A 14,611-nucleotide genomic window follows, 5' to 3' on the forward strand; every position below is an offset into this window, starting at 1 on the left:
TGAAAAAATTATGTGGGCTTCGCCATATTTTTGTATGCTAGCCAGGTACAGCAGGCAGCTACGGGCTGCCCCCAACCCCCAGCTGTAGCCTAAAAACCACAGCTGGCAGCTTTACCGTGGTTGGGGATCCAATGTGGAGGTCAGCCTAGGCTCTTTTTTTATAATTATTTTATAAATATTAATAATTACAAAAAAAAGTAGGGTCCCCCCCAAATTGGATCACCAGCCAAGGTAAAGCGGACAGCTGTGGTCTGGTATTCTCAGGGTGTGAAGGTCCATAATTATTGGGCCTTCACAGCCTAAAAATAGCAGGCCGCAGGCACCCCAGACGTGGCGCATCCACTAGATGCGCCAATCCTGGCGCTTCACCCCAGCTCATCCCGTGCCCTGGTGCAGTGGCAAACGGGGTAATAAATCGGGTTGATACTAGCTGTAAAGTCACCTGACATCAAGCCCAGCAGTTTGTGATGTCATGGCGTCTATTAGATACCCAACATCAACTGTCAGTACTAACAAAACAAAAAAATTGACAAAAAAAAGTATTTGAAAAAACAGTCCCCAAAACATTCCCTCTTCCACCAATTTATTTTAAGGAAATAAATAAAGGGGTCCCACGACGACTCTGGACCGTCCAGAATATGGGGGGAGACACTCAGGGAAAGTATCCCCCATTTTCTAGGAGTGCAGACCCTTCATGTGAGGAGTGTGGGTGCAATGAATGTGCACTCACGCTCCCCGGGTCCACAGCAGCAGAGTCCATGTCATAACGGTTGCTACCAAAGCTGAAATGCCCTGCTCATGAGGTAAGGGCATGCCTAATCAGGAGAACTATTCTACATTTCCAAATATTGGTATTTGCTGATATTATTGCTATTGCACCTACTATATATTGGGGATAGGATCTTAAAGGGGTATTCCATCTCCAAGTCCAGTTGTCCAGCTGAATGAATACTTAACAACAGAGCTCGCTATTTAGATGTGTTTTCTTGTGGCGTATAACGGACTCTCACGTTTGGTAGTCGTTCAGCAGGACAACTATAAAATCAAATACCTCCATTTGGAAATGTAGTATATAGCTCTCCTGATCAACTATGTTCCTTACCTCATGAGCAGGGCATTGCAGTAATAATAATAATTTATTCATTTATATGGCATTATTAATTCCATAGCGCTTTGCATACATTGGGAACACTGTCCCCATTGGGGCTCACAATCTAAATTCCCTATCTGTATGTCTTTGGAGTGTGGGAGGAAACTGGAGTACCTGGAGGAAACCCACACAAACACAGGGAGAACATACAAACTCCTTGCAGATGGTGTCCTTGGTAGGAAATGACCCAGGACCTCAGCGCTGCAAGACTGCAGTGCTAACCACTGAGCCACCGTGCTGCCCATTTAGCTTACAGATGCATAACCACCACTCACTGTGTCTGAACACAGGAAAATAAGCTGACAGCCGCTCTGTGCATGCGGCAGCGTCTATTGTGAAGGAGAGGGCCGCGGGGGATCAACGCTGCACAGGTACCGTGGGACACCGGGGAACACCGGTGGGATTATAGGGGGTGACCTGGCAGGGCCTGGGGAGGAGTTTTCTGTCGCATGTGTCATGTCACATGCGACAGAAATCAGAGGAGTAGGGTGAATGCGGCCGGCGCGCTGCTATGCGCGCGGCCATCTTGGATTTCTGGGAGGGTGTCAGGGGGGGCACTTTGGCAACACCGGGGGACCGGAGTGGACCGGGGAGGAGATTTATCATGTTTGTTCATGCCAGATAGGAGATAAATAATTTTTTACCGACGCTGTCATTTACTATAACGTGATCATCGGTATACAGTGTATACCTGTTATCACGTGAGCGGGAACTGGAAAAACCGTCCTGAATCATGATCTCCAGGGTCTCAGCTACCCCTGAAACTCCAGAGATATTCTGACACTGGGGGGCGTTATTCACTTATTTCTGCCTGCTGTTTATAAACGGCAGATCAGAATAAGGCTACAGTAACACGACCGATCCAATTTTGCGGTCTGCAAAAAACAGTCCATTTATTTCACCGGTGCATCCGTGTGGCATCCGTTTCCGTTCCGTAGACGGTCCGTATGTCATCTGTTTGTCATCCATGTGCCTTCCGTTTTTTTTGCGTACTGCAAAAAAACTGAAGGAGGGAAAATACATAAATTTACCCAGGATCCATAGCGTCAACCTACATGAGGCGGTCACATGTTCACTCCAGTGCCATTTTCTACTGCTTATCACAGCGTAGAGCACTCTGGTGATTTTCCTGTGATTGTACACTTCATATCAGTCTTTTCTGTCATTATAATGGCAGAAAGACACATCATGTCCCACTCTCCTGCATTTTATAATTTTGCACCCTTTGGTGCCTTTCATGTGGCACTAAGGGGTGCTTAGCTTTGTATTTAGCCAAAAAATAAAAAAAAATGACGTGGGGTTCCCCCTATTTTTGTAGCCAGCTAGGGTAAAGCAGACGGCTGCAGCCTGCAGACCACAGCTGGCAGCTTCACCTTGGCTGGTAATCCAAAACTGAGGGCACCCCATGTTGTTATTTTAAATTAAATAAATAATTAAAAAAAAAAAACACGTGGGGGTCCCCCCAAAATTGGATCACCAGCCAAGGTAAAGCAGACAGCTGGGGTCTGATATTCTTACCGGGTGATAAGCTAGTAGCAACCATTTCTTTTCCTTTACTGAAAAATAGTCCAAAAATGATCTTTCTTAGCTATTTGCAATCTTGCAGACCCCATTAAAAATAAAAAAAATACAAAAATAGACATATGTTGTAATCTTGTGTTTATAAATTTTGGAACTACAAAAATATGAAATTAATAAACCTAATCGGTAAACTCCGAAAAGAGAAAGAAAAAAAATCAAAACTGCAAAATTGGAGGGCCAACAAAACAAAGTAAGTGCTCCAAATTGGTATCAATAAAACTATTTGTTTACTATACAATTTTTGGCATTGATATAGCTGTACTGATCTTGATAACCATGCTTCTAGGTAGTGATGGGCAAATCCGGACTGTAAAAGTCTGGAATCGCCCGGGAAACCTAATACCCATGCACCAATCCCGGGCCTAGAGTTCTCAGGAAACTCTGTGCAACTATCTGGATCCGGCCACCCGGGTAATAAAAAAAAAAATTAAGGAAAAAGAAAGATAATAAGAATTAAGCAAGCATGTTATACTTGCCTGTCTCCACGCAGCTGTAACGCTACTTCCAGGGCCACTCATTACCCTCATACATGTGCACTGCTTCCCCCACCCACCAACAGTCCCGGCGTCTGAAATTGGTTGCAGTGAGACCGTGCCCCCACCCTTTATGACAGTGTGTCTGACTGCTTGCAATTGCACATGTTGTGCATGTAACTATAGTGTTGTAAAAATAAATAAATAAATTTGGTGTAAGGTACGCCCATATTATGATACCAAGCACAGATAAAGCTTATGGCTACAGGCTGCAGCACCCATCCGTGTGCTTATTTTAGCTGTGTATCAAAATAAGGAGGGATTCCATGCAGTTTTTTGCTTGTTTGGTTTTTTTTTTAAATTATGTAAGTAATTTTAAAAAACATTTTGCAGTTCCCCCCAAATTTTGATACCCAGCCATGATAAAGCCGACAGTTGTGGGCTCTTATTCTCAGGTTGGGGAGATCCATGGTTATTGCCCCCATCTAAAAATAGCAGCCTGCAGCTGCCCAGGATTGTTGCAACTATTAGATTTGACAATCCTAGCACTTTACCATGCTCATCCTGATTGCCCTGGTGGCAATTGGAGTAATAAAAGGTTAATGACAGCTCACAGCTGCCGCTAAACCCTAGATTAGTAATTAGGAGAGTCTATGAGACCCCCCCATTACTAATCTGTAAATTAAAATAAATAAACACAAACACCGAAAAAATCCCTTATTGCAAATAAAGTACAAAAAAATCCATCGCTTCACCCCTTTATTAACCCCAAATACCCAGTTGCAACGTAATCCACATGAGATCCCACTACAATTCTGGTTCTGCTACATACTGAATTCACATCATGTGGGCAAAGAACATGTCCATACGCTGTGGGCTTCAGGCAGAGACTGACTTAGCCACAGTGATGAGCGGTGGCATCACTCAGTTTATTTATTTACCTGTGACTTCAGGTAAACTGACCTCAGGTGACCTCATTAAATTCAGTAACCTCACCTTAGGTAAGGTCACTGAATTAACAGACTTGCATCTTGCAGCAGAAACCACATTTTATTTTGCCAAGAGATGCAGATTTGTTGCTGAAATTTATATACCATATTCATGCACCAAATCTCCATTTTCTAGGAAAAAACGCATTAAAACATGCCATTTCGGTGTGGTTTTCAGCCAGGAAATGCAAATTTGCATCTCCTGGCAAAAAACTGGACCAACATGGCATCAAAACTATTTTTGTGATTTTTTTTTGACCAGAGATGCAGATTTGGCACTAAAATTTATACACCAAATCCCTGCACCAAATCTGCATCTCCTGGCAAAAAATTGCATCAAATCCATATGTTATGATGTGGATTTGATGCAATTTTTTGCCAGGAGATGCAGGTTTGGTGCTGAAATATGGTGTATAAATTTCAGCACCAAATCTGCATCTCTTGACAAAAAAAAATGTGTTTCTGCCAAGAGAAACAGGTCTGTGAACTAAGTTCAAGGAGGTCATTTGAGGTAGTTTACCTGCGGTCACAGGTGGGGTCACGTGGGAACTAGAGATAAGCCACCCCCTTGGCGTTCGAGTTCAGTTCGGTTCGTCGAGTGGAGGCCCCGTTCGATGAAAGTTCGACGAACTGTTCGACGAACCACTCGAACCCCATTGAAAACAATGGGAGGCAAACACAAACACATAAAAACACATAGAAAACACCTTCATAGGTGTCCAAAAGGTGACAAACAATTCCCAAGACACCACAAACACATGAGAAAGTGACAAGGACATATACTCATGCGAAAACAAAAGAGCTGGACGAGAAAAAAGAGGAGACACAGATATCGGAGTATCTGCAAGTGAACATCGATGCCATTACTGTGCAACTTGAGCTTTGCTCATTTTGGGCTTCCAATCTGGATAAATTGCCTGAGCTCGCCACTTACGCCTTGGGGATCTTGTCGTGTCCTGCAGCCAGCATTCTCTCGGAACGTGTCTTCAGTGCTGCTGGGTGTGTGCTGACAGATAAGCGCACGCGTCTGTCCACTGACAATGTGGACAGACTAACGTTCATCAAGACGAACAAATCATGAATCACAGAGGACTTTTCTTCCTCTGTGTCATCCAGGGGAGGTGAAAGGCTGGTGTATTTTTGAGAGTGCTTCATGCAAAGCATGTTTGTAAGATTGCAACTGGGGGACAACTGATGCCAGTGAAGTGGTGTGTGTGTGGCCCAATTTCTGGAAACGAGGGAGACTGTGGTTAGAGTCCCCTTGCTGTGATTTACATGATTTTAGAAGGGCATGACATGTCAAAGAGGATGACTTTCAGCATCTGCAAGCTGTTGGCTACAGAAATACTGCCTTTCCACCCTTTTTACACAGAGGATTTCCGAGACCTTATGCCCATCGCAGTGCCCCAAGAGCCGATGCCCAGTCACCACTCCTTCTCCAAGAAAGGTGTGCCCACGCTACACCAGCATGTCGCATACAACATCACCGCTTCCTTGAGAAACTCTGTGTTGGACAGGGTGCACTTAACCACAGATACTTGGACCAGTAAGCATGGACAGTGGCGTTACATGTCGCTGACTGGGCACTGGGTAACTATGGTGAGAGATGGAGAGGGGTCTATTGTACAAGTCTTGCTGTCCCCACGAGTTGTGTGTCAATCCTTCCTCTGTATGTAGAAGTTCCTACACTGCTTCTGCCTCCTCAACCTCGTCTAGGTCCTCAACTTCCGCTCAAAACCTGTCTGGTGAGGCCACCGGTGTTGTAACTGTGCACAAGGAATCCCGCACACCTCCATACTATGCTGGCAGCAGAGCTCAACGACATCAGGCGGTCAAATCTTTACTTTGAAATGTATGGGAAATGTGAGTCACACTGCTGAGGATTTGTGGACGGTTAGCTCTGGAGACCGAGTTTCATCAATGGTTGTCTCCACTCAACCAGCAGCCAGGGAAGGCCATGTGCGACAATGATGCAAACCTGGGTGCGGCCCTTCGCCGGGACAATGTGAAACACGAGCCTTGTATGGCTCACGTGTTGAACTTGGTTGTCCAGCAATTTTTAAATCACTATCCCGGCCTACATGGCCTTCTGCAGAGGGCACGGTGAAATGCCTGCCTGGATCCACACACTCATACAGGCTTTAAAGGATAGCCTAGAGGGAAGCCACTCAACAAGCTGCACCCCTAGAACCCTGAAACCCTTTAACCCCTATACAGGGTTTTGGAATTACACAGGGCCAAAGGCGATCAATACCTGTGAAAGGCTGGAGTCCGAGAGAGTAGTAATCAGGCAGGGTCAAAGCATGAATTGAGGAACAGGAACATAATCGGACGGCCAGGACTTAATCAGAAAACAAGCAGAGGTCTAATGCGGATCAGGCAATGAGGTACATAAAGATCAGGCAGGAGACATAGTCAGGAAACAAGAGGTAGTCAGCACACAAAATCACAAAACAATACTGGGCGGAATAGGAACCAGAACTTCAGAACTATGTCTGCCAGTGGTCAGCAGACAGGAGGTGCCTAAAAAAGGGTGTGGTGTCTTCCCATTGTTTGTAGCTGATTTATGGTACTTCAGCTGTGAGACAACAACACCTACAGTCAGCCATTGTTACTGCATATCTCAAGGTAACCCTGCCCAGTGGCTGTGCAAAACCAGCGGCCACCGGCGCCGCTGTCATTGACTCCTCTCCCATCAACAGCACAATCTACGAAAGGAACACGGTGTCACCTGGCGATCGGAGTACAAGTTGCTGGAGCGGACTCTGGTGGCGACGTAACAGCCGTGCGCAACAATGATGCAAGCCTGGGTGCGGCCCTTTGCCAGGGCAATGTGAGACACGTGCCTTGTATGGCTCATGTGTTCAACCTGGTTCTCCAGCAATTTTTAAACCGCTATCCCGGCCTACATGACCTTCTGCAGAGGGTACGCTCGCTTTGTGCTCACTTCCACCATTCACAACCAGCAGCTGAACAACTTGCATCACTCCAGAAGTCTTTCGTTCTTCCTGTTCCCCGCCTGCAATGCGATTTGCAGACACACAGGAATTTGAATCTGCACATGTTGCAGCGTCTGTGGCAGAAACGGCGAACCCTGCTGCAATACGTTATGACTATGCAATACGTTAGCCTGGGCTAACGAGATCCAGAGGTGGGGCGGATCACGCTGCTGACGTGATCTCAGATCAAGTACCTATGCACCCTTCTTCACAGTTTACAAATGGCGACGAAGATGTTAAGCGCTGACGATGCCATTATCATTATGACAATTACGGTCATCTACATGCTGGAGCACACTCTAAACATTATTCAGTCAGGTGGTGGGACAAGAGAAAGGGGAGGAAGTACAGGAGGAGTCATATGTGGAAGGGATAACAAGATCTACAACGTCCACACATTCAGCGGCGGCAAGGCGGCAGGCATGGGACGGTGGGGGAGAGGCATTAACAAGGGCGCAAAGTATCAGCCAAACTGTTGAGGAAGTTGCAGGAGCCCATGAAGAAATGGAGGACGAACTGGCGATGGGCATGGAAGACTCAGTAGATGAGGGAGAGCTTGATCACATTTCTGTTGTGCGAGGTTGGGGATAGAGGGCAGAGGAAGGAAGCATGATTCTCACCTCTCCGCCACCAACACAGCAAGGACTTGGTCCTCCTGGATGCGCAAGACACATGAGCGCCTTCTTGCTGCACTACCTAAAACATGACTCCCGGATTGTCCGAATTCGAAGGAATGCTGACTATTGGGTGGCCACACTCTTAGATCCCCGGTAAAAGACAAAATTTAGCAAAATAAGTCCTGCCATAGAAAGGGACACATGTATGCAGGAGTATCAGCAGAACCTGGTATGCAATCTTAGATCGGCTTTTCCACTAAACACCACTGCTGCACAGAGTGAATCTCAACGCTTTGTCATGGCTAGGAGGAAATGGTCTTTCAGTTGTCCACATCTGAGGGACCGAGGGGTGGATGATGTGCTGAGACGGAGTTGAGTAGGTTGTCCCTGCAGAGTTAAAAATTTGGTCATATACAAAATTAGTGGAAAAAGGCCATATGCTGGTGGAAAGGGGAACAGTTGTGTTGGAAAGGGGAAAAAGGTTTGTGTCCGTAGGTTTGGTGCTTAAGGCACAGTAACATCTGCTGAAGAAACACCATCTGTTACGGGGGGACTGGCAGATTTGGATGAGGTGGTATATATCCCATTCGCCAGTTGGGATCCACCGTCCTCCTAGATGGAAAAGGAGATACTGGCAACCCAAAGGTTAGGTGGAGTATACTGAGCTGGGTGCCTCTGAAACAAATAATAGCCTGAACCGAGTTAGACGACAATCGGATCTGGAGACTGGGAACCCTGTTAGCGTCACAGGGTCCACACCCCACACAGCCCAGGAACTCCCTGTTAACAACACAGGGGCCATTGGGTACGCTGTCCGTGTGCGTAGGGGGCACACCTGTGGACAGCAGGCGCAGCAGCAGCAGCCCAGTTAATGCCACTGTGCTGCACTAGCTGGACTGGTAGGACAGGAGCTGGTTGTAACCATTCTGCGTTACCAAGTGTGGTGGCGTCCTGCACCGACGCCCTATCCCTGCCTACCTCTGCCCTAAAGCCGCAATGGGTTCAACACATGGAGGTGTGCTCTGTCTGAGCATAATAGAAGACTGTGCACCTCCTTGTTGTCTCCAGCCCCTTTTCTAACCTGAGTCCGCCCCAACCCAGGGTGGACCACAATGCACCTCCATGAGCCAAAAGCAGACTGCCACGTCATCAGTGACATAACCAGTGACCTATCTGGAACCACCACTTCAATGATAACCTCATGGCAGCCACACCCCAAACACCTCACCAGTCATTTTCTGACGAACAATGAGGTGCAAAATAGGGCGGGTGTTACGGGGGGCTGTCTGATAATAACCTAAAGGAGTATCAGACAGTCAGGGTCCACCGTGCAAAGACTCTGCTGCAGACTATGGCAGAGTGCAATACCTCTGTTAACTCACAGAAGGATATAATAAGTAAGTAAAGCAATTCCTCCCTTACTTGGAGGGTGTGTGGAATGATCTCTGTTAATAACCACAGAGACAAAGGCAATGTGTGCGAAATGGCACCTACCTAGGTCCGCTCTTCTAGTGGTGCAAAAGAGACGAACAGCAGCGTAAGCCGCACAAAGCTCCTACCTGCGTTCGCTCCACTAGTGTGCGAGGACACGAACCACTAGATATGGCACCTGCCTAGGTCCGCTCTTCTAGTGGTGCAAAAGAGACGAACAGCAGCGTAAGCCGCACAAAGCTCCTACCTCTGTTCGCTCCCCTAGTGTGCGAGGATACGAACAACTGCCAGACGCAGTATAAGGAACGTTACCCTAGCGGCAACGTCCACCTACGAGTCGAACCACAAGCCCAGCCAGACCATGTGCCTCAGGCACCTGCCTATGTCCGCTCCCCTAAGAGGTAAGGATACGGACAGCAGCCGAAGCTGTAAGGTATAAGAACGCTACCCTGCCGGTAGCGCTCACCTAGCATAGACAGAGGAATGCCTAGAGGAACGCGCACAGAGCGTCTACTCTTATGCATGAACCAAGAGGACTGAGCGCCATGCGGCATGTGTCAGGGATTATATAGACTCTGTGCCTCATCCAAGATGGAGGACACCAGAGCCAATCCGCTGCCAGAATGACAGGAGTGACGTCATGCTGGCCTATCACCGAGCAAGGCATCATAAGCACATGACCAGCGACCAATCGGCATAGAAGGTGTCAGAGACATGTGACCTCGTGTCAGCGATGATGTCACCCGCACATGTGCAATGGCTCCAATATAGGACTTCGTCTCTGGCGCTCGCACATGTGCAGTAGCAAGAAATCTGGACTTAGTCTCCAGCACTCGCACATGTGCAGTAGCAAGAAATCTGGACTTAGTGTCCAGCGCTCGCACATGTGCAGTAGCAAGAAATCTGGACATAGTCTCCAGTGCTCGCAGCAACCGTAACAGCGGGCCTCTGTGAGCCAGTCCGGAGTGGCCACATCATCGAGACAGCTGATGCCCTCTGGACTATCATAGAATGACACCTCACGGACATGGCCATTGATTTCCTTTATGGACGTAGCCTCTGATGCAGTAAGTGCATGAGCATGCTCATTGGCCTCAAAACAGTCTCAGAAAATAGACTATCAGCTTCTGCATGCTCTGTAGGCCCAACACAGGACTTAGACACAGCACGGAGTCCAAGTACCTGTGCAAAGAGGCTTTTCGCACTAACTGTGGGAGAATGCACAGTAGCACAAACTGACGACTTAGTCTCAGGAATGGCACAGTCATGCTGAGCATGCTCACTAGGAGAAACACTATACTTAGGCTGTGTCTGGGGTAAATCGGCACACGCATGCACACTAGCTGTCTCTCCACACTTAGATATGGATGAGGAAGCAGCCAGCTGGACGACCCAAGGGACGGACAAAAATGGCAGTTGACGCCTGTGCACAACTGGAACCGCAGATGGTTGCTTGTGTCTACGGTGGCACCAATTCGTAACACCAACTACCAGCCAAAATAAGAGGTCTACTTCTTCCCTTGGATAATCTGATATGATCCCTTTTTTCAGGGACATGACCATCGCTACCAAATGTAGATGAGGCAACAAAAAAGCAGGTGCTTCAATGGATCTCCAGTGCTCCATCAAGTGGCCTCTCCTCCACCTCCACTTCAATATCCCAAATACTCCATTCGTCTGTGGCATCAACCCAATCGCACTTACTTCCAAACAGCTCACAAGTTTCCACCAGCCCTGCTGAGTATGGGGTAACAGAGATGCTTGAGTCGGCAGAGCTGTTGAGTCACACAATAGCCTGGGAATCAGAGGTCTGCTACAAAGCTGCAGTGAATACAGACAAGGAAATGATCTGCACTGATGCCCAGAAACTTTGTAAGTCTGATCCAGGACCCGATGAAGAAGGTGCTGATCATAATGTACACCCTCATTCCCAAACTGTAAATCATCCTGGTGGAGACAATGGGGAACATGCTGAGGAGACTCAGATACCTGATTGGAACGATAACTTTACTATTCAGTCAGGGCAGGAAGAGGTTGGCTTTGAGGAGTCACTTCAAGAAGAGTGAAAACACAGAGTGATGATGAGGTTGGACCCCACTTACTTTCAAACCTAAGTCAGCCAGTCGATGAGGTCAGCAGAGGAGGTGGAGGAGGATGCTACTGACAACGAGGTTACGTTGCGTCTTCATGGACAGAGACAAAGTACTGGAAGCATGTCAACAACTGAATCCTCAGACACAACTCTGCCTCTGAGCAGAAGTCGTGGTAGCTCTGCAGGTTGCATGGGCTGTAAGCCTTGCCTAGCCTGGGGCTTTTTATACATCGCAAAAGATCACCCAAGTCATGTCATCTGTAAGATTTGTCACCAATCTCTAAGTAGAGTGCAAAAAAAAATCACCACTTTGAGTACTTTGTCAATGAACTGTTACATGGATATGAAGTGATAGCGTGAGGGTGTATTAATGAGCTTTATCCACTGTGAATGCAACATGCTTATTTGCCGTTCATTGCATGCCTTGTTGCAGACTACCCACAAGGGGCTGCTGTTTTTTTGCATCTGCCTTTGACTGTTTGGTGACTATAGCAATAGCAAAACGGTCTTTGGCTGAGGACTTGTAGAGCAGAGGAGGACGTGCTGTCTGTGAAGTGAAGGAAAAGCTAAAGGTGTGCATTACAGCAAGGAGCCACCGTGGAAACACTTTGGTGAATTGTGAGGGGATTCGTGTTGGAGTTTGGTGAGGAGGACCTTAATGCCTGTGAGCAGCATCCTGTGCCGGAGACCGACATTCTTCCGGTGCTGTCTATACTGTTTACCGGGAGAGGACCATAAACTCTGTATTGATGGCAACTGGGCACCACAGTACCTGGGTAAGGTAGGCTGGGGCCAGACAGTAATGCGTGCACGCAACACTTTGTTTTCTTAGCAAAACACATATCTGTTCTGCCGACTATATAGACAATAAGACTTGATGCCTCTGCTCTGTCAATTTGTCAGTTACAGTTATCATAGAGGGACAGCGACACATGTTTGCATTGACTGTTGCTTTACAAGATTTCCAGGACTGTGTTGCTGAGCTGTGTGGTTTGCTTTAACACTGTTATCATCTGCCTTATCTGTGAGGCTTCAGCTAACAAGGGTATTCAGGGGGGGTAATGGGTTTTGTCTATGTTTAGGTAGATACGTTGTAAACTCTTGTGATGGGACACTGGTAAAGCTGGGTTCACACATAGCGACAGCGACAACGACGTCGCTGTTACGTCACCATTTTCTGCGACGCAACAGCGACCTTATAAGTCGCTGTTATGATCACTGCTTAGCTGTCAAACACAGCAGACGCAGCAGCGATCATAACGACACGCGTCGCTGTGCTACATGTGCAGAGAGCAGGAAGCTGCGCACACTGCTTAGTGCTGGCTCCCTGCACTCCTAGCTACAGTACACATCGGGTTAATTACCCGATGTGTACTGCAGCTACATGTGCAGAGAGCAGGGAGCCACGCACACCGCTTAGCACTGGCTCCCTGCACTCCTAGCTACAGTACACATCGGGTTAATTACCCGATGTGTACTGCAGCTACATGTGCAGAGAGCAGGGAGCCGGCACTGGCAGCGAGAGCGGCGGACGCTGGTAACGAAGGTAAATATCGGGTAACCAGGGAAAGGTCTTCCCTTGGTTACCCGATGTTTACCCTGGTTACACCTTACCGCAGCTGCCAGATGCCGGCTCCTGCTCCCTGCTCGCTTCATTTCGTCGCTCTCTCGCTGTCACAGCGGGAGAGCGATGACCAAAAAATGAAGCTGGACATTCAGCAACGAGCGGCGACCTCACAGCAGGGGCCAGCTCGTTGCTGGATGTCACACACAGCGACAGCGACGGAACGTCGCTGCTACGTCACAGAAAATGGTGACGTAGCAGTGACGCCATTGTCGTCGTCGCTGTGTGTGACACCACCTTAAGTTGTGTTCGCACACACACACACACAATTACTCCTGCTACTCAGAGGGATTACCAGGTAGTAGGCAACTGTTTTGACAGTCCCTTGCTTGGGCAAAAGATGTTGAGCAGGGGGTATAAACCGCCATTACGAGTGTCGCAGCATAGGGGTGTAGGCTTTTGGAATTGTGAATAGATTCTTCTATTCTTTCAGTTTTATGCATGGTTCTTATTGTTTGTTTTTAGGAAAGTTAAGCAATCATTTATCAACCCAACTGCCTAGAGTCCCTTTCCTATTGTGTGGTTTTGCTGTATACTGGGGAGCCCACCTTGTACACTACTTTAAATTAATCATAAGTCGTAATGGAAAGTTCACTGTGCTACAATGCAGCCTAGCGGGGCTGTGCAACAACCGTCTGCCTCATCAAGTGCATCTGCGTGCTCTTCATCCTTGAGACTATGGGGACAGCAGTCACACATGATTTTTGACGCAGACCTTCCACCCCTTTACCCGCAACAGGCAGTGTGATTGGCAGGTCGTCAGTTGTTTTTGAAGTGGAAACAGCGGCTGGTGTTGAGCTCTCTCAGACATCAAGAGAACCACCTTTAGATGAAGGCAACATTATATCCACGCCTGCACTGTCGTCAAAGATTGCCTGGACTACCTGCAGTTGAAAATTGCATAGCAGAAGTGAAGAGGAGTGTAGAATGCACATGTGGTGTACCTTGATTGACAGGACAGGAACCCAAAGGTAGTATCCCTGACAATTTTACTATGCCACTAAAAGTGTCAGCACTTTTTGAAATTAAAATTGTGTTGCAGAAATGGGCAGGTGTGTAGAATGCAGAGGTGGTGTACCTTGCTTGGCAGCAGTGGGACACTAAGTTAGTATAGCAGACACTTATTGGATGCCACTAAGTGTCAGCACTGTTTGCTATAAAAATAATGTAGCAAAAATGGGCAGGAGGGTAGAATGCAGAGGTGGTGTACCTTGCTTGGCACCAGTGGGACAATAAGTTGGTATAGCAGACACTTTTTCGATGCCACTAAGTGTCAGCACTGTTTCCTATAAAAATAGTGTAGCAAAAATTGGCAGGAGGGTCGAATGCAGAGGTGGTGTACCTTGCTTGGCACCAGTGGGACACTAAGTTAGTATAGCATGGACCAACAAGAGAGGTAGGAGCGCACCACTTAAATCGGAAATAAGTGAAGTGTGAGGTCAGGGGGGTGCTATCTTAGTGCAGTATGAACATATATGACAAGAGAGAGAGGAAAGCTACTGCACATGGAACAGATGCACACCAGTGATGAAAAGATAAAAAAGAAGCCTTTATTGGGTACAAGATATTAAAAACATTAAAACCAAAGTGCAACATGAAAGACAAACAAGAGGTGAGGTCAGCCCGCCCTGGGCCATAAACAATAAATATAAGAA

The sequence above is a fragment of the Anomaloglossus baeobatrachus genome, chromosome 2 (genome assembly GCF_048569485.1).
Source record: "Anomaloglossus baeobatrachus isolate aAnoBae1 chromosome 2, aAnoBae1.hap1, whole genome shotgun sequence".
Lineage (NCBI taxonomy): Eukaryota > Metazoa > Chordata > Amphibia > Anura > Aromobatidae > Anomaloglossus > Anomaloglossus baeobatrachus.